Source organism: Leptonotus elevatus, chromosome 17 (assembly GCF_054856555.1).
Source record: "Leptonotus elevatus isolate MCC_2025b chromosome 17, RoL_Lele_1.0, whole genome shotgun sequence".
NCBI lineage: Eukaryota > Metazoa > Chordata > Actinopteri > Syngnathiformes > Syngnathidae > Leptonotus > Leptonotus elevatus.
Window position 1 is genome coordinate 16,781,600 of NC_141255.1, and position 26,697 is coordinate 16,808,296.

The 26,697-nt window shown below is 41.2% G+C and overlaps 1 long non-coding RNA gene across 1 annotated transcript; it reads right to left on the reverse strand.

The window, feature by feature from the left end:
• Positions 1-14,409: 14,409 nt before the first annotated feature.
• LOC147160225 (uncharacterized) lies at positions 14,410-21,006 on the reverse strand. Its single transcript, XR_015090554.1, has 3 exons — positions 20,033-21,006; positions 18,195-18,353; positions 14,410-15,308 (listed from the first exon to the last, which is right to left on the reverse strand). It is a non-coding gene; the product is annotated as an uncharacterized LOC147160225 (long non-coding RNA).
• Between the last annotated feature and the right edge of the window lie 5,691 nt (positions 21,007-26,697).

Below are 26,697 nucleotides of genomic sequence, written 5' to 3' on the forward strand. Positions count from 1 at the left end.
CCTTTCCAAAAACAAAAACAAAAAACCTTGAAATCAGGGGATGACATTGAATAAGTAATTAGATGAAGACGAAATGAGGATGTTGGCCTATTGGAGCGCTCAGCAGAATTGGGAATGAAACCAAGCGTAAGGAGAGGCGGAGTGGAGCAAAACAGCAGGCATCAAATGGGAAGAGGTGTGAAATTGAAACCCATAAATCCCTACAGTTGTGGGAGCCACAGCGGCCGTAAGACGCAAACCTAACTCGTGTTCCCTTTTTAATTGGAAGTTGGCCTATTGTTGCCTGTGAGCTTGCTAGATGGTTGTATTCAATAATGCACAATTTAAGCATAAATGCACGTTCTCATGTAACCTGTTTACATGGCTTGCTATTCTTTGTGGTCCACAAATGAGAGCAAATAGTGGTGGTTTAAACTTGTCGAATATTGTCATGGTATCGCAATAAATAATCCAATGATGGAAATCTGTATGTGCATTGCTGTGGATTTACCCTTGTGAGTGGGACGGCTTGAAAACACTTTTTCGATTTGTGGCCCCCTCAGGATGATGTATGAATGCGGCAACCGTGTTAATTGACTGTCTCCACTTAAGACCTCCAATCCGCCATCTCTGCACCCCTTCAGCAACCATGCTGGCCCACCTCTAAAAATAGCCCCGGTCAAGATGCTTATAAACTAGCGCTGCTAAATGCACTTGCTAATATCTGGAGAAGTCTTTTCAAAATCTGATAAATGATTGCTGGGCTTCTCAGCACTTTTCCTGCATCGGGCTATTAGACCAAGCTCCTTAGCAACAAACCATACATAGTGTACCTCTTTAGCAATATGATAATTTACAAATGCACCCAGTGAGACTGAATGAATATTCTGGCCGTATATTAAGCGCAGGCGTAGTTTGTGCTTAATAAATGGTGTGCGGTATTACAGGCTCTCCTCAGGACCGCGCCAAGTGGCAGGAACTCACGGGAATGATGGAGTGAAGGCCAGCCTCGTCTTGACAGCTTTTAATAACTAATGAAAAATGTGGCGGGTAGATTAGCAAAAAGTGGATTAAAGAGCTTCTGCAAAGAGAGAAGAAGAGACCAATCAAGCCTGAGAGTAGAAGAAGAAGCAGTGAATGATTTATCTCATGCCTCTCACATATCTAATTGGTCAGTGCTGTTAGCGATGATTTGGATCCATCCGCTTCCAAGACAAGAAAGAGTTCGTTCATCTCGTTTGTCCTTTGTTTTTTTGGCATTTAGTCCATTTCCATTTCCATTTCCAATTGCCATTCCTGCAAATGAGGCCCGAAAGCCTTAAACGTGTTCTTGCTCATCTTGCGCATTTTGGCAAGGTTACATCGTGGAATAACTTTGGATTTAACCCAAGAATCATCACGTCTTAGTCGTTCATGGCATTACTAGTGTTTACTGCTGTTGAGGACCATTCTTTCAATACCGAATGCCAACAACCTGGAACCAACTGGAAGGTTGTGTTGCAAAGTCCACAAGTATCATCGTTAACTCATTTGCTCCCAAAAACGTATAAAAACGTTCTATTTTAAATATTACCATGCTCCCAAACACGTATTTATACGTTTTTTGTGCTTGTGTTATGCTAGAGCAGGGGTAGGCAAATTCGGTCCTAGAGAGCCGCAGTCCGGCATGTTTTTGATGTCTCCCTCCTCGAACACAGCTGAGAGGCTCCTGCAGAACGTAATTATGAGCTGATGTATTGAAACACCTGGAATGGAGAGACACCGAAAACATGCAGGACTGCGGCTCTCTAAGTCCGAATTTGCATATCCCTGTGCTAGAGCATACAGAAGGCTTTGATGCAGCCTCTGAACTGAAGAGAATGAAATGAAGTTATTACAATTAGAGAATCAAGGACGCATTTGTCGAGGAAGGACGCATCTGTACTTGCTCCTGCACTCGCTCCTGCACTCGCTCGTGACTTCTAACTACTTTGTTGACATTGGGATTTTTAACTACATTGTTGTTGGTGGAAAAAGAGCTGACGAAATTGAGGAGATAAAATCTTCTCTTGCAAAACTCAAAGAAATGGTCACCAAAATACTTGAAATGAAAAACAGCATCGTGCCACTTCTGCAGGAAAAGAGACACACGAAAAAGATAGACGCATTGTCACCTTGGAACAAAAAGTAGATGATTTGGAACAGAATCTTCGAATCAACAATGTGATAGTTACAGGTATCCAGATTAAACCGCACCGCGGCCTTCGGGTGAGAGCTGCGGCCAGCACAAGCGCAGTTGATTCTGACCAAGCTTCAGCGAACGAGACTGTCGAACAGTAAGTGACAACTCAACTCAGAGATTTGGGATTAATTGTGGATGCAGCGCGAGATGTGCTTTTCGCTTTCAACCGGGGTGGACACGACCACCGGTTAATAAACATGGTTTCGGGATGCGGCTAGCAGGGGCTACTCCACCGGGTGGGCTGGCCATGGTGAGCGCTCAAGAGTATCAAGATCTAAGCATCATCGGATGCTGGCAACAGTGGTGGCGGAACGGACCAGAATGGAGTGAACATTGCTGTGGACGCAATGGGCAGAATGCAAGCCGATCTACTCTTCTGGAAGCCACAACATGTGTGAAAGCTGATCCAAGGTCAGCGAAGACGCTACTGGTGAACGAGCATGCGCTCGCCTTGGCTGCTCACCTGGTTGAGTGGGCCTGTTGGTGGCGTCTGGGAACCGATTTACCAATTTCAAATGATTGGTACTAGCTGCAACTTACACAAAGACATTATTCAAGATGAACTGAGAGAGGAGTGTGCAGACTTAAGTCTGGGATTGATAACGATATGAATCAATGTCTATCATAATCAATGTATATGATTGATGCGTATAGTAAGAAACGATGGGGACGGGTTACTAATAAGCCATGGCTTGTACCCGTCAGCCCTTCTTTTGAATGTCAATGTTGCAAATGATATTATGTGATCGATGTAACCTGTAATAATGTGTAAGAAAGGAAATAAATAAATTAAACAAAACTAACAAAAACGGCCAGTTGGTGACAGCAGAGTATAAGAGATCAACCAGGGGGCCATGTTGCAAGTCCATTTACCCACAGTTTTCGACAGATTGGTGAATATTGTTGACAGTCTTCTGTCCAGATTTAATTATTATTGTTTTGATTTAGTTATAACTGTTTAGATTTAGTCATAACTGCTTTAATTTCCTCAGTAAAGCTTGGTGAGTGTTTGAATAATGTCTACAGGTGACGGAAATTCTGAAGAAGCTTCCTCTATTCCCACACGCAATTTGCCATTTGTTTAGGGAGAAGCAAATGTGTTAAAATGATTTATTTTAAGTCTTATTTGTTGCTAGGTGCCGTCAGGTCTGAGACCTACTATATTTCCACATCAATAGGCCATCTGTCAATGTGTATTGAATGCTGTAAAAGTCTGTCTTGGCTGGGGGCAGGGGTGGGGAGAAAGGGCAGGGCTGGGGAGAAAGGGGAGAGGGGAGGGGTTTGGGGTTTACCGCCTTTCTGAAAGTATAAGACTATTGCAATTGTGAGGAATCAACACACTTGCAAGAGGACTGCAGCGATTTGTCTGTAAACTTGTTTGTGTCCAGAATATTCTGTAAAATAAATCCTTCGAAGGACCTGTTCATCGATCTCCAGTCTGTATTCAGATAACCAACATTCTCACTACCCGGAACAAAACGAACACGCGGAAAACAAAAGAAAAGTTTTCCAACAATATTGATGAAACTTAGCTATATTCTAATGCTAATTGCTGCAAAACAGAAACAGATAAAAACATACTTTTTTTTCCTGATGAAAGAAAATACTCTAATCTTTCTTTCTTTTTGATAGCAATAGAACACAATATTCTGTGGGTCTGGAAAAATCCGTCAAAATCCTGTAAAATAGCTGGGAGTGAAGGTGGTTGCTTCAATGAAAATGGCTGCCAGCGAATGAGTCAAGAACAGAGATCTGTTCATACTTTTTGTATTGCAAGGTAAACGATATTCGATAACGATATTCTCTGGCAAGTGCTGTCTTCTAGACATGTTGTGAACATGTTAAGAATTTGATGGCCAGCTGAAAAATCACAGAAACCAGTTTTTGGTGTAATCTTGCTACTTAACCAACAGTGAACAAAACAACATCAAACTAATTCACTATTATGTCAGAATGAAGCCTAATAAATGTGTGAAAACACACGTTTGCGCAGCCTATCATCAATCTCAAGGCTTCAGATCCCCTCCCCCTTGAGTCCTTGGCTCCATTTTTGGCTCTGTCTCTATGCAGGTAGGAGGTCTCCTGATACTTACCACTGGGGCAGCTCACTTCACATGAATGCAACATCCCTTCCCATTAAGAAGCTCATCCAGTACATGCTGTTCTTCCACACTGCAGTCCTTCCGAAAAGATTAATCCTGTGTCTGCATGAGCTCGAGTTCGCCCTTAAAAGAGGCTGTTGTTGGAACTGTTGTGTCTTGACTTTAAATGTGTTTGTGACGTCTTCTTACAAATGAATTTCTGAGTGTCTTTGTAGATTTCCCATCCCGCCATGAGGCCTGGCCTTTCTTCAAAGCCCAAACAGTGATTTTGAGGGAATTCAAAAAGCAAAAACAGAAGTGATCAAATGTTTGAGTTCCCACCTTCCTTCCATCCATTATCTGTACCGCTTATTCTCACAAGGGTCAGGGGCATGCCGGAGCCAGTCCCAGCTTTCTTCGGTCAGTACCACAAAAAAAAAAAAGAACAAAAAACATTACGAGACATACACCCTGTAGCCTGTGCCAAATCAATTCGACATAACTAAATATGATTTCAAAACTGACATGCTGCCAAGTTCATCAAGTGCAATAATGTTGGGAAGTTTAGTAGCATATAATCAGGATGTTTATTACTGAGCAATGAGGGATTTTTAATGCGCATGGAGATTTCACTGTCTAACCTGCCATGTGGGAAATTTCATTACATTGAGGTGCTGTTCACTAATGAAAAACATGTCAATAATCAAAGAGGCGCTCCTCCACTGGAAGGTAAAAACACTCAACTTGTTCAAATATTGGACATTATATTTTGACAGTGATTAATTCCTATTTGCCCCCAAGACTGCTCAAGTTGCCTCACAAATGAAAACAGTACATTTTTGGAATAAATGCCAACATCATCTGCTCATTTCTGTCATCCCGAAAAGCATTCAGAAGACAGAGATGATGTTATCCAAAATGCCTGAGTACAGACAGTACGTCTCAGTCTGTGTACCCGGAGAGACGGAAGTGCCCACCTCTGGTGTGAACACATCAAAATAAAATAAAAACATAAGCCAACTAGCCACGGCAAATAGATTTCTGAGTAAGCACATGCAAGCGAATCATTTTAAAACTCATTCACTGCCAGCCGTTTTAGAACAGTTTAAAAATGTCAATACCTACATGATAGTAAGGCAAAAAAATGAAATGTTAAGGTAAGGTATGATGTATGCTAAAACTAAAAATGGCCTGATGTGTTCAATGATTATTTATACTAAATAAAATCAACTATAATTCTAGTGAAAATGTCAGTTTTCATCTTTAACAGTTAATTTTATGCATGAGCTTTATTTCAAATGTATTTCACTTGTACGGATGTTTGGAAGAAAGTAGGTCAAGCTTTGAATTAAGAATTGTAGTTTATTATAGTTTAAAACATTTTCAAAACTAGCTGGCCCCCCTCTCCCACAGAGGAGAAAAAAAACAAAAGTCAAAACAATAAAAACTAATGATAAACCACAAATATTAAACCCCCAATTCAAATGCAAACAAATATTTGCTGACTTAAAAGTATGTTGAATAAGAAGTGCTGACATTTGTGTACTGTATTTTATATCTTCGTATTCTACAATTCCTTCTTCCTTCCTGAAATCAATTTCAAAGTGTGTCCAGTGAAACGGGGTCTTACGATGGGGGAGAGGGAGCAAATTGTACAAGCTCGGCAGTTTGTGCTGTACAGCTGGGGCTCGGGCGTCCCGCTTTTTGCGACTATTCCCAGCCCGGGCCTGCCTACAAGCCGCGCGCTCCCCTACCTGCCTGTGATTTGTGGAGCCCGTTGGGGGAAGAAGCCCCCCCCCCCATCGGCTGCAATCTGCAAACAATGAGCCCTGTGTCCGTGACGGATGGCCTACATCCCTCCCCATTTGTCTGCACTTTATTCCCATCACAGAATCAATTGTTAGAGCCCAAAGTTTGCTTAACATGCACTCACTGCTAAGGGGGCGCCGGTGCTGAGTATGGAGGGGCCACTAAAGAAAGAGATCAATGTTGTCCCGAAGTGGATGAGAGGGACTTTCTGTGTGACTTTCAGGCTCCTAATTAGGGACAGGACAGCTCGCTACCTCTCTGGGTGACATTTAACTGGACATACTTGATAAATGTCACAACGCTGGATGCAGCCACGACAAATGGATGCATCAACAACGGCTTCATAACCTTTACTTATAGTCCCTGCCAGGAATTCAAATTATTTATCCGCTGTCCCTTGCATCCCTAAACACCGCGCCCTCATAATCAACATTGTGCAGGGAGAGTGGCTTTCGGCGTGTGCGTTAAGCCAAATGAATTTGGGGACGGTGTTGTGGGGGGTGGGGGGTGTCTGCATGTGCCCTTGCAACACGACGGCTTGCGTGCAAATGTCAATTGATGTTGGCCCACGACAGCGGCGGCAAGAAGGGGACTTTTGTAAGCAATCGGAGGCACTGGAGCGCGTGTAGACCTCCCTCCAATTTTCCTAAACTTCAACGTAGGGATGGGTTTAAAAATATTGAATAATCAATATTAAATAAATGTTCCTTTTTGAGCATGATATAGATTCATAAAACCAAGAATCGATTATTTTAATATCTCAATTTTATCTTATCTTTCTCTTAAATGAACAAGAAAATAAAATGTTAACTCATTTGCTCCCAAACATTTATAAATATGTTCTATTTTAAATGTTTTAGGGTCCCAAAGACGTATTTATGTTTTTTGTAATGTTTTTTTTATATTTATGCTAGAGCATACAGACGGCTTTGGTGCACGTCTTGAACTGCAGAGAATGGGTGAAGCAATGACAGTTATTATAAAACGGCCAAACAGGTGGCAGCAGAGTATAAGAGATCAACCAAGACCATGTTGCAAAGAAGCTGATTTCCCCTCAGATCTAAACTATTTTTTTTATAGCAATAGAACACAAGAATGACTGCAAGTGATTGAGTTAAAGGCCAAATTATTTTATCTTTTTTTTTTAAGCATTTTCTTAAATTTATGAAAGATATGACTTATTGCACTTTATGACAATTCAGAATATTTTTCATTTATATTTACAATTATTGAATTTGAATTATGAAAACATTTTTTGAGTTTAATGTTTGTGGAGTTTTTTTTTAATTAGGTCCTTCATATTTAAGAATAATTGATGTTCCATAATAAATCAACATAGGATTGAACTGAAGTGAAGAGAATCGAATAGAACTGAACTCTAAAAATAAGTAAATCATAATGGAATCGATTGAGGAAATTTGAATCGATACCCAGCCCTACTTCCACGTGGAATCAGACAAAGGAGATGGACTCGCTGGTGTAATCACTGAGGATATAAATGCCATGCATTTCATAGTCAAGGCTCAAGTTTTTGTTTGTTGTTTTTTTACAACTCCATAACCAAAAAGGGACGTTATGTACTGTAACGGAAAAAAAAACAATTTTACATATTTTTGCTTCACTTCAATAGACATTGTGCACATACGGATACTCTGAACATGGATAGCCATGGGGGAAAAAAAGAAGTTGGACGAGCGCCTGAACCGCCTCACAGAGCCCGAAAGCCACAGCTAAGGCCAATACACGTTTGACCAGCACGCCTTCTAAAAAACAAAAAAATGGGAATCAACCCCGTTTCCTGGATTTGTTCGGTTAAGAATGATCAATGATATTTGAATAGTTGCAGCTTAGTCGTTCTTTGCAGAGGATGAAGAATATAGGTGAGTAGTTATGTCTACGTCATGTTTTTAAATATATGGTTTAATGTTTTTTTTTTTTGTGACTTACACAATACTTTGGTGTCAACTTTTGTTGAACTTTGAATGTGCTATACTGTATAAATAAAGTGGTATGGTAACAAATATATCTGTCACGTTAAAGTTTATGGCACAAATGCTATTCGTTTGACTGTCGGTGGTTTAAGCATTAAATTATTAATTTAAGTATTCAACAGACTTGAAAGCAAAGATACGAGTTGATGTTTAGTTGGACAGTAAATGTGGAATGGGCATTTATGTTGAAAAACTTGCAAGTCTGGTCACTCGTAGAATTACTGGAAGGAACTCAAATAATTCCACATGAGAAAAATTACCTGCAGATTTGAACATTAATTAGTAAATTATTGAACAGACAACTCTGTTTTTGTTGAAATCCTGGATTTCATTTTGATTTGAAGATCCGCTTCGGCCCTATTGGAAGGCATAAATGCTCTCTGATTAAAAGTGACATCTTGGCAAGTAGCTGAGAGAGTCCATGAGCTCACATGAGGCTGGTTGCAAGGCAACTGACAGCAATGTGACATTTTTAGGACATGGGGAGTAAAAAAAATAATATATTTTTTAAAAAGGGTAGGCAATTATGTTATGACCATTGTAGTCAAGTCAGCAACCTAAAAAATATTGAAGATTAAGCAAGCGCTTTCTTTTTCATTTGTAATACTTTAGTTTCTGGTAGTGATTCTTTTGAAAAGAACAAGCCCCAAATGGTCATGTTACGGCTTTGGAAGGCACAGCACTTCTTGTCTTTTGAAGTACGTCTTTGATATGGAGAATATGTACATAGATTTATTTCACTGTTTTGCCCCTCTGCATATAAAGTAAAAACATTTATCTGATTAAAGTGACTGTCTAAATATAAACCTTGATTTGTTTCAGGGATTCTTTTATCTAACACTGAGCTCTCCTTGGACCTGAGTGATTGCACCGTGCATATGTGTGTGTGTGTGTGCGCATTCCCAGGCAGCAAAGCACTTGTGTGGTGCACCTGCATATATATGCATGCATGTATGTGCGTGTACTCCCATGCCTCACATCAGGCAGCCTTAGTTGCTTTGCGGTGGCTAATTGCCTCTCCTGAGGAATAATTAGATGACAAAAGCAAATCTAGTGGTGCCTCGGATGCAAAAAAAGAAAATGTATGTTATGTCTTGACTGCGCTTTGCCGAGCGGTGCCATTTGTTTGCGATGGAAATCTGCCAGTGGTGGCGATAAGAAGAGAGGATGTAGCAGAGTCCATACATTCACAGGCCCAAACCTCAGGAAAGAAAGATGGGGCAACAATTAATTACGGCTAATTAGATGTATCCGTTATATTTACTGGGCCAACCATAAATCAAACGGTCAAGTTATTTTTAGCCTGAAAGATGTGTACACAACACTGTGTGCATGCATGGGCTGTGTTGTTATGGCTAGTTATTTACTGTTACCCTTGCAGGTATTCAGAGCACGCTCCCGCCTCAAAGATTAAAACATTATCCATTTCGCTAACTAGAGAATGCAATTTCTAAAGAAATTGCATGTGGAGACTGAATGAAAAATTGTGGAATGACATACACTGACCTGGCATGAACTGAACAGTTCATAGTTGCAATAGTTTGAATCGATTGAAAAAAGATGAAGGTGAAAATAGAACAATGACTCATTATTTGTTTGAAGTTTTGGAACGAATAAGGCCAGCATTTCTCATACTGGTCCATTTCCAGCTGAAATTCCACAGTTGCTAACTACATGTGAAGAAAATCGTTGCTATTTTATAGACAAATGTTACAAATGTTAATTTTTCTAGTGGCGGTGTAGAGTTTGGTGCGGTGCAAGTTAGGTGACCTGCAAGGACAGAACCTCAATGCTCGAGCAAGGTGAAAATGAAAAGCGGCTGGGAATGATGTGGTGAAATACAAGCAGTTGATTATGAAACATATGCAAATGGACTACTTTTGTTTCCTGTGATTCACTTTGAAAAGCTACAATTTCTGAGTGAGACATCTTCCTGTGTGTGTGTGTGTGTGTGTGTGTGTGTGTGTGTGTGTGTGTGTGTGTGTGTGTGTGTGTGTGTGTGTGTGTGTGTGTGTGTGTGTGAGGTCTTGTTTTTGGTCTTGTTTTTGTTACATAGTGGGGCCAACATTTCGGGATTTCACATTTTGGGAGTTGTGGAGCCATTTTGCTGGGCCCCACAAGTTTAGACCTCTTTTTGAGGGTCAGGACTTGGTTTTAGAGTTCAGGTTTGAATTGGGTTGAATTGGTTGAGGTTAGGGTAAGGAATAGGGGTAGGGGTAAGCAATAATTTTTGATGGTTAGGGTTAGGGAAAGGGGGTAGGAAATGCATTATGTCAATGAGGTGGCCCCACAATGAGAGTAAAACAGTGTGTGTGTGCGTGTGCGTGTGTGTGTAAGTGTGTGTGTGGATATATATATATATATATATATATATATATATATATATATATAGAGTGAGACATCGTGCTCCTGTTAGGATCTGTGTGTGCTTTCAGTGTAATTCATAGGTAACAGGTAATTGAGACTGATTGGTGTCACCCGTGCTGCTACTCAGCTAATTGACCTTACCGTAAACCACGCCCGCATGGCCTAGTAAATCAATACGTCATGTCTGCGTCGGCATGTTGGTTATCCAAAAGCAAGAAGAAATCAATCAAAATGGTTAAAACGCTATAGTTGCGGCTTGTGTAAGAGTGATAACCGTTATCCCGATTGACTAACCAGCGTCCTGCTGTAGTCATGGCTTGTGTAACGCCCAATTCACGCTGACTGCGGAGGACTCTATATACACGGTTGTATATAGACTTAACTCTATGGAATACATAAATGATATCGGTGGAAACGGATTGCGCTACAAGAGCACACTGGAACAATTCAGAAGCACTTTATGCTTCGCTCACACAAAATAGGGGGAAGCGTTCCACTGTTATGCGAAATGTATTTACCCCCGTACAAAAATTGCATCCCGTGCCAGATTATAACTTTTACCACTTTCTTTGAAAAGTTCCTTTGTAAAGAGATATTTAAACATTCAGACATCTTAGCTTTTTCAATGTATATCTGTCGTGTAGAAAAATGACGTAAATACACACTATTTACGACTATTACGTACCTTCAGCGCATGCGCGAGAAGTAATTCTCCTCCGCACCATCGGCGGCGGTACTCATTATTCCTAAAGGCAATCGGCAACCTTTTTACGGGAGAGGGATATAAAAATGTCAAAACTCATACCGGTGTTTGACAGCGGCGCCGGGGTAAACGCGGCAGCCAGCTGGTGAAGCGAAAACGAATGCTGGAACAAGCTTTGTCCCCTTCTCGTTCCCAAACGCATGGATGTACTCCGTTGTGGCGTAACCTGGACCCTGTCGACTCCTTACTGCTACCGATCGTCGGTTCAGCCGAAAAGCTTCGGCCGTGCTGCCGACCTCCAGCTTCTGAAGGAGCTTCCTCGAGAGCACCGGACGGAAGGGCCATGTACCCCTGCTGCTCCCACAAGGATCGCGCTGTTAATTGCGTAGTCACTGACTAACAAAACGTTTATTTTGAGGGAGTTTTTCCTTCCCAACAACTTGGATTTCCTCTGTCTGACGGAGACCTGGACTGTCGGTGGGGAGTAGTTTTGTTTCTCTCAATGATGTTTGGCTTTTTGCAGGATTTTCACACTAGAGGGAGGCAACAGCATTTGAGGTTTGAACACATCACGTCTTCCATTTGCTGTAGGGTTAGGGTTAGGCTAATTGTGGTCTGGTTTCCCCCCAATAATTATAAAGGTTTCGTTTTTAATGGTGGCCAGCTCTTGCTTTGTATTTCTTTTTTTCTCTAAAGGACACACCCTAATAGTGTTGTAAGCATTAAACTGGAAGTGTTAGTTTGTTATTTGTGTGTAATGGTTCTGTTACAAGACATTTTCTTTCTGGTGGTACACTGTAAAATACTGGGTAGTTTGATCTATCCAATTGTGGGGTTATGATTTTTATTGTATTTTTTTTTTTATAACTCAATTTTCTAATATATATATATATATATATATATATATATATATACACATATATATATATATATATATATATACACATATATATATATATATATATATATATATATATATATATATATATATATATATATATATATATACACACACACACGCACACACACAGTATGGGTTATTTATTTGTATCCAGCATTGACTCAGTCGATGGGTTGTTTTGCCTCGAAACACATTGATTCACCCAATCAACTAAATCTCCACACCTGGCCAGCGCAGCCGTGGTGAGAAGGGCACACATTCCTCCTGGGAAAACGTATCGTCTTGGCAAGGTGAATTGATTTAGTGACCAGTGCTGAATTCACATTGTCTCTGTTTGGTTGACTATTGTAGTAACATCTTGCATTGTCGAGACTCGCTAGTACTAACAATGTCGTTCTAGCTAGCCATTAGCATTGAACACTTGGTTTTACTTCCTATTTTTGTCATTGTCTTAGGAAATATTAGGGTTTATTCAGTCCCAGCTTAAATGTCTTTACTGAATTCCCAAACTTTAAACCAGGGGTGCCCAAGTCCGGTCCTGGAGAGCCCCTATTCAACACACCTGAAGTTCATTTGCAAGCTCTGCATAAGCCTGCTAACAATCCTGTTCATTGTAAACAGGTGTGCTGGGAGGAGGGAAATGTCCAAAACCTGTATGACTCCGTCTTTCGAGGACCGAGTTTGGACACCACTTCACGAAGGCATTTATTATTATTATTATTATAATTTTTTAAATTATTATTATTATTATTTATTTTAGGCACTTTTTGCAAGCTAGCCGTTGCTGGAGTCATTGCTGTGAAGTTTTCACTATTTGACAGGGCCCTATTTTCTCCAAATGAGGACCACCTAACACAAATTAAAGCCAACCTTCTTCTCCTGCTTGTTTAACAACGCTTTTGCACACTAGCCCCACCATAATGACTGCTTTGGCAAATTGTTGGTATATTATATGCAGGTTGAAGTGGCCTTTCCAACCTGACTCCGCATTTTGACAGACTGTCATTATTCGGAAATATTGTCCCGTTGCTAATTACAGGAGCATATTCCACAATTTGAGAACAATGAAGTGATGTTTGGGTTTGAATCTTGTCAATGACCTCAAAGGGCAATAAAGACATCCCAGTATAGAAGGGAGAGATCATTTTTCTTTGTTGACTTCATTAGTGGGTGACACTTATTTATGTAAATGATGAGTTGAAATAATCCCTCTGTCTCTGGAGACCAGGTTTGCCTGTCTCATGGCAAAAACAAAGTTGACTGTACAACTTGGTGGAAACGTGACGCTCTCCTCCCTCTCTGCGTGGCTAATGAAGTTCACACGTGACCTGACATTGAGAGGCCTGACCACTGACAACAAGACGGCCCACCGGAGAGAGGTTAACAGCCTGACACAGCAACAAGCAAAGCGCCCATTGAAGACTACATGAGAAGAGTGGAAAGGACTCCCAAATGTCACCGATAGAGCAGCCATTGACAGCATCGTTGTTCTAAAAATACCTCTGAATTCCAAAGAGTGAATTTCGAGGTGACTCTTTTAAAGGATCCTCACGCTGGGCTCCTGCATGCAAAATACTTGATAAGCGTTTTGCTGTCATGCTGCGCCCGCCGTGCGCTTTTTCATGGAGTTCCAGCGGGGCTGGTGGCACCTAAAAGCTGTTCCGAGGGCTGGCACATCAAAATGAGCTGCTAAACACAGAAGATTCTTTACAGCCGCCGCCAATCCAGCACGCCTTCAAATTGCGTGTTTCAAGTCTAAACACAAGATTTCCCCAGTGTGGCGCCCGCAGAGCTTCTCGCCACTGTTTAGCAGTCAGAACATGATGGCGGCTGACAAAAGACCGCGTTCAATATCGAAGGCCATAAGTGAGGGAGGGGGAATGTGGTAGGCGGGGCCCGTTGTTACCTCCGCCTACACGCATGGATGAAATCTGACACCTTGGTGCTTTTCTCTTGGGGAAGGAGCCCTGCTTCCAGATTCCCCCGCATGATGGATGTGCGGTACGAGGAACGGGCCGTCCCGTGGGCCAGGGCGTCGTTTCTGGGTTAAACAGCATCCTATATCAAAGCCATCTATACCTTCACAAGCGGGAAACCTGTTTACTGGGGCGGGAAAGCACTGCAATCCATTTGCTGTCAGGTTCTCTCGTGGAAGCAACAAAAATTTGGACAGCCAGCCACAGGTTTGGGGAAGGGTTCTAATTCCAACACGGGCTGATGCGAGAAAACGATGCTTTGGGTAGCGTCAAAGCGTTCAGCGAGCATTCTGCTTGCATGATATTAATACATGTAAAATTGCACAATGGATATTTGAGATTCACATTAGGGCTGAACAATACAGAAAAACCTTATTAGGGTTTTTAAAACCCACAGTTAGTGTTATTTTTTTCAAGGTCCTCTTTCCATGTTTTTTTTAAAACCAAAATAAGAACATTGACATTAATGTATATTACAGTATAAGACTTATTGAATTTATGTATCAGTACTTGATATCCGTAATTACTCGAGAGTTGTTTACTTGTACAGGTGTCATTCTGTAAAAGTTTTCATTTCTTTGTTGTGAAATGCAGGAAAGTAGCGATGGGAAAATGAAGCTTCACGAACCCCTTGCAATTTTTTTTCCTCCTCTAGATGGTGCTCTGGGTTTATTTTGCCAATAGAATGGCTGCGGAATTAGCACTTCACCTTTAATGTTCACAAATGCATACACCTCAGCTGCCATTTTTTCTGTCTTTACCTCCTTGAGTTACAGTTTGGAAAGTAGGCTCCAACTTTTTTATTTTGATCCCTCTTTTAACTGATATGAAACGGGAAGCTCGGCGACGTCCTCTGGGGTGTCTATTAAATGGACCCGGGGTCTAGACTGATTTAATGCACCAATAGACGGGAAAAGACCTTTGAAGTGAAGATGATATTCCACTTTGCACTATGTGTTAAATTCCCGCTAATGCGGTGTGGGCTTACCTGCGCGCCATAGGTGGATCAAGAGTCAATTAGTGGGGCTAGTGGGCAGTCTTAGCCGAGGGGCCTCCGGTGACAGATTGTGGCTGTGGAGACCCGTTGAGGGGCACGGGAGCCTAAATGGAATGCTAATACGGGGCACGCAAGTCAGGGCTCTCTAATTGGAACACAGCTGCTGCAGGGACCGAGTATCCCGCCAAGCGCTGCAGAGGTAGACCAACCGGCGGGTCACGCCCATCGGGTCAGGTGCGCTCTCTCTCTCTCTCTCTTTCTCTCGCTCTCTTGGTGAAAGCTCCTGGAAGGAAACAAATCCCAACTTTAGGGAAGCCTGCACTTGAATGTTTTTTAACTCATTTGCTGGACTTTTATGATATAAAAGCAGTCTGCTAATGGCAAAACTCTGTCGGAAAGTGAAGACAGCCCTTCTAATAACGATTTGTTATTTTCCTAACAAATGGCAGGTGGTTAACAGTCTATCACAGTTTTATTAGACAGTTAATTTGATGCGTGGGTGCTCAACACTGAGGCAGCTGTGCTTTTAAAAACCTACCGTGACTGTCAAAAGATTTATTTTGTTGTATCCAACTGGGATTTATACTTGTTGTCAAAGAGTTTTCTTTTTTAGCACACAGAAGATGGATGATGGGCAGCAGGGCGCCCTAGTGGTTAGCACGTCTGCATCACAGTTTGAGGTTCAAATCTCGGTTCAGGTCTTCCTGTGTGGGCTTCGCATGCTTACAATTCTTGACAACTAGGCAAATAAACCACATTGCAATTTTATTGGAATTCTTCTATGAGCATCTAGTAGTACTTTTGAATGGTAGGGGATGAGTCCTTTTTGTAAGCCAACTATGTTTTGAGTTGGAGGTGAAGGTGTGATTCGCCGTGCAGCACTTGGACAAGCAGCATCCCGCTTCAGCCCAATAGTCAGTCACCTCTCGCCCCGTTTCAAGTCGTTGGCCATGTTCAGCTCTTCCAATGGAAGTGCAATTTGCCTGAGAATAATGCATGAGCTCATGCCGGGAGATGGGCGGGAGCCTCCTGCCTCAGAAGTCGGCCTCCGTCAACGGCCGGGCGATTGACATTAACCACCCAAGAGGAGAACCTCAGGTGGGGAGGTGTTACGGGAGCCTTTGAACGATACTGCCTGTAATAATGAGGCTCTCGCATCCCCCAAGACACAGACAACCTTCAATTGCCATTTTACTTTCAAATAGATTGTAAGCATCATATTTTGTTGTTGTTGTTCATGAGCAATGCCGGCACCTGGACTGAGACCAAAGGCAGCCTATAATTTCCTTTCCTATCATGCCTTTTGTTCGAGGAAAATATTTCTGTTGAACAAGATTGGCAGTGGCTAGATTTAGATAACTGTACAAATTGGACTGAATTGGTCCTTTTTAACATTCAAGTACACTTTGATATCACAGCATGAAAAGATATACAGTAATTTCCTTGTGCCAGTATTTACAAAAGTAGTCACGGTAGTTACAACGGCGTGATAATCTTATTCCACTGTGGTTCGTAGCACTGTATGGTTTTCTTTGCTGCCACTGGTAGTGTTGTCTTTCTTTGGGCCCATGGCGAAGAAAATTGTTGTGGAAAAATCAAAATGCACTCACGAGTATGGAGCACTTTGTGGAATATTCACGATCTGACTGGAAATGAGCAGTGCATCGTCTCAACTACCGCAACGTGAGCATTCGGGATTGCTCAGCTTCGCTCTGCTACCCGTTTTCAAGGTACATTCGGCTTAGCTTGCTTTGCTTGGGTGTTCAAACTCCGAAAATGATTTCAAACTCCGAGGCATGTTTTACTCAGATTTTTTGGTTTAAGTCCGATTTGTAAGAGTTCCGAGACGTTCAAAGAAGTATATATATATATATATACATTTCTTTCAATAAACTTTTGCATTTTTGATACTCCTTGTTTTTCTGGGATCCTTTTTTTTTTTTTTTACAATCATTTCTCCCCATTTTCTGCAGAAAACGTATATGGAATATTGATCAGCGTTTTCTGATGATTTTATTTTATTTTTTAAAGAAGTGCCAGTTGCCCATCCTTGCTGTACATAGAAGTATAATTGGTGTGTGTGTACATATGTACATGTGCTGTATATGTATGTTTATATTTTTTAGACACTTAAAATATGTTGTTACAAAAATATTTATTTGAATGTGCAATGGGATATATTTTCAGGGACAGAATAAACAAATAAACAAATAAACAAATAAACAAATAAACAAACAAATAAATAAATACATAAATAAATAAATAAATAAAATAAATAAATCTGCCCTGGCGTTTTGACTTGGGCCTGCGAGGCCGTCCTGACTCATGACGTACCCTGGCTACCACGTAGCTCTGCCAGTGACATTAATTGCTTCAGTTTGCTCTTTCTATTGTAAACAGATTAATAGGCATTCCCTCTAAATTGTGGGACGATCTCTTGGAGGAAAATAATTAATAGCACCACAATTGCCTCAAAAGTCACCCGCCCACCAGGCATCTGCACCGTATGGCCAGTCCAGCCCCGCTCATTCCTCTCCTGTACTACATAATGAATTCATCTAGCAACATTTCATGATATGGGTATTGAAAAATGTTTTTGTAGTGTGAAACTTTTGATATATTTGAATGCTATATTTGACATGCCCTGAAAATCCTGTAGCACATTAGAAATGAGCTGAAACTGACACGCCAGACACAGTTGAAGAAAAACTGCATTCACGCGAGTCACGCAGTTTAGAATTTTACCTTTCCATGTGTAACATCCAGATGGGCTGACAGTTATATTTACTATGTGCAAAATGCCGATTCTTCACAAGCGAAGTCGGGCAAGTGTATCCAAGCTCTGTGGCCGACTACACTAATCTCCCCCGTGCTGAGCAGTGCGACGCTGCGAGCACGAGCGACCATGCGCATCGGTCGCACTCGGCTGCACTCGATGAGCTCGAGCCGCGCAATTGATGGGCAGTGGGACGGAAATAAGAAGGAGGGTTTTGGGGGTGCGGGGGCAGATGGTGAATAATGTTCCACTCAGGCTAATGCAAATGCTTCTGTCACATAAACATCAAGATCGCTGGCAGGCGCTTTGAAAAGGCGTCAAGCAAGCGATGCAAGTATTGTATTGCTTTTTCCTTGTGCTATTGTCTTGAAAGCCATAAAAGTGTAGTTGTACCTGCAACCTCCAGTGGCATTTGAGGGCCTTTTGGAGTAAAGTGTCATCAAGTGTCTGCGTGGAGAAAACAACCAACGACAGGAGTGGGGAAATCCACCGCCGCAGCCGCTCACGATGCGATTTTCTCTCTCTCTCGGTCGCTCGCCACATTACGGCCCGCTGTAAAAATGCAGCAGTGCAGCTTTCATTAGCGCACAGAGCAAAGATTATGGCTCAATGCAGTGCTATAAATTATGTATGGGCTATATACTACAGTGTGCAGCCTTCACCCCCACCCCTATTTGAAAACAACCATTTCCATCCTGAATATTGCCAAAGCTTTGATTTAAAATTCTATTATTTTTATTTTCCACTTTGTCACCTGGACCACAGCGTCGTCGTTACTAAATAGACTTTTCTTAATTGGCTAATTTCAGAAGCCTTGCATGTTTCTTTTTACATCAGATAGTTGAAGCAAAGAACACATTTTTGCAAGAAAACTGACCTATTCGATTTTTTTTTTACAATGTCGCAGGCAGGAACATGTGCAAGTCTCGAATAAATCTCAAGTCTTAACCATCAAATCTCACGCAAGTCTCAAGTCATTTTGTTTTGTGCAAGTCAAGTCAATTTGTTGATGATTATTCATTCATTGAGGCCCCTTCTAACATGTGCGACCTGGCCACAGTCATGCAGACACTGACAAAGAAGAGTTTCACAAATACTGTAAATGACTGTAAATTAATTTTTATTTTTATTTTGCAGAGAATAACGTCTGTTAGTATTGCTATATTCTGTCAAATATCTAATTGTAAAAAACAAAAATGTGGTTAAGTTGGGCCATTTGTTTCTGAGGGCAGCAGTGTAGCATAACAATAAAGACAAAAGTGCGTAACTGTAATGGTAAACCACATTTTGAGTTCAAACTCTGCAAATACAAGTACATGAATGATCTGAATTGCACATTAAATCCAATATACTCATCTTTATACAATAGTAGTAACGATAAAGACATGCAATAGTTCCAACACTTTCATATCTTGGAAATAAGACCTTTAATTTTGCTGTCTGTTGTGTGAATGCAAAATGATTGCTACATCCTGGCACTTCAGAATGATCACAGATCCCTCTGGTGCATTGCAACATGAGACTCTCTCCAGTGGCATTAACACTTGTGTGACAAGGCTAAGATGTATTTGTTTTATTTTTCATTGCAAAAGGCAGATCAAGCAATATATATCCAAAAAATGAAATGAGCAACTTCAGGAAACATGTTGAGAATCATGAAACTTCATTTGGGACACATAATGGTAAACACATTAAAAGTGATTAAAATGTCGTTTTTTTCCATTTGAATGAAAACAGCTGCAGATATTTCAAATACTCATGAAAGAAATTGACTTTTAAAAGGAAATTAAAAGGCGGTATGTTCTACGGTTATTGATGAAATTAGATGAAAATGACCTACGTACATTACGACACCTCATCAAGTTTCCAGTCAAGTCCCGAGTCGACTCAAGTCCAAGATGTAATGACTTCAATCACAATCTGACTGACTGAACATTCTTGGAAACATTGGATTATGAAGGCATACTTTGTGGATCTAGTATTCATATTGGATCTTTGCTACAGGAAATAAGATCAATATGTTTTGCTAGTTAACCGTGATTCCATCTACGTGTGAGCCTACAGACTGTCGGGATTCCGGCAGGTTTCGGCGTCTGGTTGTTGAAGACAGTGCCGCGGGCGCGCAGTTGCGGCAGATGGTGGGCATAACCGCGTCGGCAGTTACATTGCGTGGAATTCATAACAAAGGCAACAAGACGGGCCCTCGCTCTAATGAAGGCACACATAATTACCTGGAAACGCTCCCTCATCATTCAGCGTCGATGATTTGACAGAAAGTGGCGAGTGGGTGGGCGGCCATCTGCCTCAAGCTGGGCTATAAGATGGCCTCCTGGAATGTGCTCAGCTTTAAACAGTGGAAATGAGTGTTTCTCTTCCTTTCAAGACGACACCCCATGATTGCCCGCGTTAACTCCTCCTGCTCAAAAGTGTGTTTATGGAAGCAGACGTGGCTGTGAATGATAAGCGCCTCCTTTAATCACCGGCTCAGCCAGGTGTTTACTTCACCCTTTAAGCCCTCGAGAGCCGCCCGCCGTCTTGTGCGCATGACTCATTTGAGGACTCGTCGCTTCTGACCGACATCCCTTCGCGTGCGCAAATAAGCAAGCCGAGCCAACACATAACGCCCTTGACAAGCGTCACACCGCTCGAAATATCACATTTGAGCATCCGCTTCTGGAATCTTTAACAGCCTCCCTTTAAAAGTGTCACCTTGTTTGTATTGCTCATTTTCAGCACATTTCACTGGACTTTGAGCAGTTATGAGCTGGTGATAAAGAATAATGGGCAGTTTTATTTCTCATAGCGTTTTACGTCCTAGTGACCCCCAGTCTTTTTGGCAGGCCGGCGCCTTTTGATTTCGGCTCGCAATCAATTCATTTTAATCACAATGGGCAGAGTCGCCGAGCTGAAGGACGGGGGCCGCACTAATTGATTGGCAGGTATTTGCATATACAGTACGCGACAAAATGTCACGACGGGCCTTGGTGGTGACCGGGGCGGGCCTGCTGGCGAAACAAACTGATGAGGGTAATTCATCATGCCGCCTGCGCGCTCGCTGGCTGGCTCGGACGGCGGTGCACCCGCCATTGTTAGCGTCGTCAGTCACCTGTCACACTACAGTGGGCACGAGGACGCGTGAGGAGACGGGCATTGTGGGGGAGGGGATGAAGAGAAGCAGATGAGGATGGTCGTCCTCACAGCAATGACAGACATTTACTGCTGTCAATCATCGGATGGATTTGTTTGTTTTTACAAGTTAGCTGTCATGGCTAGCCTGGCTGGCATACATTTACAACTTCAATTCTTACCCCCCCCCCCCACCCCTTTAAAGTCAGAATTCTAAATTTATTCTCAGAATTCTCACTTTATTCACAGAATTCTCACTTTAATCACAGAATTCTCACTTTAAAGTGATTATAATAGTAGCACTAATAAAGTCAGAATTCTAACTTTATTCTTATAATTCTCACTTTAAAGTCAGAATTCTGAGAATAAAGTCAAAATTCTCATCACTTTAAAGTCAGAATTCTGAGAATAAAGTCAAAATTCTCACTTTAAAGTCAGAATTCTGAGATTAAAGTGAGAATTCTCACTTTAAAGTCATAATCCTGCCAAACTTTTTTTTTTCTCTCTTCGCTGGCCCTATTACTATTCTGTAAAAATGTATTCCCAACTGTCTATTTTCTCTTTTTTGTAGTGTTTCTCTTGCTGCACTGCTTCAAGTACCTGTGAGGATTTGTTAATTGTCGTTTAACGTGTATGCACTTTATTTTATGTTTATTTTTAAGACATTATACATTTGTAAAACGTAAAATGTGTTTACATTTATTGTATGTCTTAGTTTTAATGAATAATTAACCTCTTCGCCAGGTCACCCTTGTAAAAGAGATTTTGATCTCAATGGGTTTTTATCTGGTTAAATAAAAGTATTACTATTGGATGACACTTCTTTTTTTTTTTGGTCCAATCAGATAACAGCCTTTATGTGTTGCTATGACAATCTAATATACCCAGGGCATTCAGAATCGTTTAAACTATATTTCCAAAGATTTTTTTTTAACTAAGCAGATTTCAAATGTGCCTCATCTCGTATCAGCATCAACACCTGGTATAGGTACTCGCTCATTCCTCGAAAAAATTGAATGGCAGATTGCTAAATACAAATGTCATAAAAAGTATGCAGTAAATACTGAAGTAATTCTGTTGTATGAATGGCAGTAAGTGGATAGAAACTCAGAACTAAATCTATTTGTAATTCCTCATTTATCAACAAGTCATCCATAAACATGTTTGCCCATTTTGCCAAAGGAAATGGCCATCCCTCCATCCATGAATCCCTACCGCCAAACATCTCTGTTGCCCAAGGTCACACAAGACATGCTGCGCAGCTTCGTCATTGCGCCGTTCTTGCAAAAACTCTCCAGTGTGTTGACTCTCCTGAAAGGTAAACATTTGGCCATAATTGTAGTAATTATTCCCGACCACAAGTCCCCATCCCCAGGCTGAGCGGAAATATAGTTAGAAAAGGTTGTAACTCATTAATAGCGTGGCTGACTTGCCACGATAACGCTGCCGTCCAATTCCTGCGAGAGGTTTTACTTTTTGACCAATTAGCTGCCGGAGCAACCTATTGGCCACCAAGTGATCTCTGCTGGCACTTTATCAGCGCACGCTCCATTAAATCCAGTCTCCAACTGACGTCGCTACCAAATGCCAAATAATATGACGCGTTTATGCATCTATTTGGTGTAAAAATCAAACCACCGCTTGGTTTGCATACTAATCCCTGTGGGTGATTTTCTGTGTTATATGGACCATTTTGAGCAATAAGGCTGGCTGAATAGATTATCATAATGCACAGGGGTGGAAGGTGTCCCGAAGCTGAAATACAGCTTTCTAGTATTCACACAATGTCTTCAAGTGGGTCAAAAGGCCTGGCAGTAGGTGTGGGATAATGTAGTCAGGTGGGAAATAATCCTAATGACTTGGTAAACTCTGCATGAATGCATCACAATCGACGTGCCCGGTCAACTAAACGCCACAGAAACTTGTTGATGGTTTGTTAATAGTGGTGCTCGATCCAATTAAACTTGGGTTAGTTAACTTTTAGTGGCTTTCATGACTGAAAACGTCATTCTAAATGAGGTAGACAAAATGCTAGAAACATTTGAGTATTGTTGTCTTTAAAGCGCTTTGAATTGTGTACATTATGAGTTTATGCTTGGTTTTAAACTATGATTTTAATGAACAAATTGATTATTGTGACTATTGTACTTGAGTAGAGGTAAATTAATTACTCATTAATCAGAAACAGAGGTGGCAAAAGTACTAGGGGTGGGAATCTTTGTCTCACGATTCAATCTGATTCTTACTGGTGGGTCTGTGATTTAATTCAGAATCAATTTGATTCAAAATGATTTCTGCTTTGATTTTATATGAATGCGCAAAGAATCGTCATGATCTCCAGTCTGCTTTGCAAGACAGAATTACAAATGGAGACAAAGTTTCTCTGTCTCTATGTCTCTCTCTCTTTCTCTCTCTGTGTGTGTCTCTCTCTGTCTCTGTCTGTCTCTCTCTCTCTCTCCCTTCCTCTTTAAAAAAAAATAAAAAATATTAAGTTTTGAATTGCAAGGAAAGTGCCTTTTTACACAAAAGCAGTGTGTGGACCACAACTATAGTCTAGCTAGCTATAAATTGTATAGCTTTTATTGTATATAAAATGATTTGGGGACATTTCATATTGATTCTGAATCACAGTAAATGAGAATCTCAATTATTATGTGATTATTATTATTATCAATTATTATTTGGCACGCCTCAAAAAGTACTCATATTTGAATAGAAAAATAGAATTGTATTGTCAAATTAACATATTAAACTATAATAGAGAATGTAAAAGAACTTCACTCTTTTTTTTATGGAAGTTACCCAGATGTGCTAAGGGATATTTTCAGCATTAAAAAGTTATTTTGATTAGAATTAATTTGATAACTTGATAATTTCTCATTCTTTAAGCACACATTTTGCCACTTGCTGTTGCCTGAAAATGACATCACAGATGCTCTCAGGAAAAAAAGTAATGACCAATCATGGTTAATGCTTGATTTGTGGGTTAGGTCATGTGACGTTAGCAAACTGAGCCATGGTTGGTCTGAGCATGTTAAACTCAGAGCATTGTTCAAATTTGCCCTCCTGTTATTCAAAGTACCCCCCAAAAAGAGCCCGATGCTTACAAAGAAAGGAAACACTGTTACTAACATTAAAAATGGGCTGCGTTTTTATGTAAGCGGATCGCCACCTCTCCAACTTATTGCAAAATACTCACACACAAACACATGCCGTTTAGACTGCTGCAAGTTCTGGTTAGATGACATTTACACTGCGGAAAAGCTCTTCTCTTTGCGGTAGTTTCCTAAACTAGAATAATTCTCCAATTCGCATTGGAGCCAAAGGTAGAAACTTGATCGGTTATTGTGCATGTTTCCGCTCTAAATGGTAAATCCATGATCTCCACACAAATACGGATTGGTCTTGATTTTTCTTCTACTTCCTTTGGGCAGTTGTCAAATACTTTTGGTGCTTTAGCTCGCCCTTCTTTAGCATAAATATCTATGGATATGAGAAGAAGGCCACCGGCAGTAATGCATGACTTCTTTTTTTCCCCCCCACTGTTGTTGGGTGCTATTGGTGCTTTACCACCCCCTTACGAAAGGGAGTGCAATAATGCATCAGTACTGTCCAGATGTTCAGACAACGCGGAAGACTGAACACAAATGAAGAATGGGGTAAATTCCACGGACCTCCGGATTTCCCACATCAGCGTATTTTCTGGCCACTGATGGCCCCGTTCCAACATTCCCATCAACACCCCTGTGCACCCCAACCGCATGGGCGAGAGCGCGCAGAGCGTCTCAACTCTCTGAAATGCTTCGGACAACTGAGACAGACACTACACACTCGCACCCGTCGACGGGAACGCGCAACTGAGGGGCACAAAGACGGAAGCGCAAGAACTGGGATGCGGCCCACACGTCGCAAACAGGAAACGGAAACTAAGTTGATGTGTGTAAACCAGGAAGTCGGACGTCCCACCTCCTCCGTGGCATATACCCCATTGGCCATTAAAAAAATGTGGATGTGTAATTATAAACAGGTACTTTCTTTCATCTAAAGGAAGAACTACAATTGTAATATTTATAAGAAAAAAACAAAGTACAGGGAGTCCTCAAGTTATGGCGGAGTTCCGTTCCTACATTGCCGATGTAACCCGAATTTCGACTTAAGTCGGATACCCCGTTAAAGTCGATATTTACTTCAAAATATTTTGTACAATGATTTAAAAAAAAAACATATTTGCGCGACCCGGAAGATGCCGGAACCAATATTTCGTGTTTCCGCACGGACATTCATTGCTGACAGCAGAGCGGAGCTAATTCAAGTTTATACATGGAAATGTGACATGCCTAATGGTTGCTAGAGGTTACAACAACACACCTTTAAATAACTTTAAAACGGCGTGATTACTGTGGGAAATTAACAAAAAAGAAGGTACGAGGCACGGGCGCCGTAAAGTCGACCAAGGTCGCGTGCAACGTAGCTCGAGGACTCCCTGTAAAAATATGTTTTAAAAATGCATCAAAAAGAAAAAGAAAAACATGTATAAGTCACAACTGAGTAGTTGCAGGACCAGCCAAACTATGAAAAAAAGTGTAATTTAGAGCACTGCAACAAAGTACTGTATTTGTTATTAGAATTGCGAGCAGATCCTTCAATTCCTTATTATTATTATTTATTATTCATAAAGTCTTTCTGTGGCAAATAGGAATGTGTTGAGGACTTGTTTTGTAATCCAAAGCCAAAATAAAGCGAGCCCCTCTGGCTCAGTGCAACAGGCAGGTATTGATCCTTCCAGATGAAACGCAAACTGAGGTGGCCAGCAATCGTGGGTTTAGAAAAGGTAAACATGTTTGCTCAGCAACACCAACTGACTCCTTGATCGTCTAAATTTCTTCTTCGGCAGGATCACATTTCGTGCGGTGTTGTTTCTCAGAAACGATACTTTGAGGAGAGCACACAACGCTAAACTACTATCATTGTTGTGTTTGTTGTGTGAAAGTGCGCTGATCCCTCTGAGCGGCCTGATAAAAATCGACAGTCCCTTCTGCGTGGTGCAACCCATTGTTTCGGGGATTAGGGGGGATTAAGGGCGGATGCTGGTGACCCGAGGCTTGAGCGGTGTGACCCTTCCACTAATCATCATGAGACAGATACACAGCACTCATACTTCAGATGGCGTTTCCTTATCAATAATTTATGGCTGAGGGTGTATGAAAATGTGAGGACTATTGGAGGCTGCCACTGGCTTGTCATTGGACAAACACATTCAGTTCCCAAGGCAGTTATTGGCTCTTTGATCAGAACACAAAAGACAGAATTGATCAGGCAATCAAACTTCGGCGCTACTGAGAATTGTTGACCTGAGCACCAATGGTGCTCCTGTTTTATTCTAGCACAAGGCATGACTGATGGCTGGTGGTACCAGATAGATAAAAGAACCTTTGGAGAGGCTTGCGGGCTTTGAGCATCACTAGGTTGTGTTCGGGCTCAGTAGGATCTCGCAAGTCCTCTGCTCATCAAAAGCTACATCCTGCGGCTTTAGTCAAAAGAAAAAGTTGGTCAGTCATATTTTTCTGTTCAACTTTGCAGAAGTTACATAAGGACTGTAATATCTTTGTGGATATTTTTATACACTGGTAGCAAAGTTTTATAATTCCATCTTGGAAATGTCTCTCGTAAGGGGAGAAGATTGATGACATGGCGTATTTAACACTGAAGGTCTTCTGACATCTCTACTTTGATCATATCAACCTTGGTCTTCCTGGTTGTGATTGTAGCA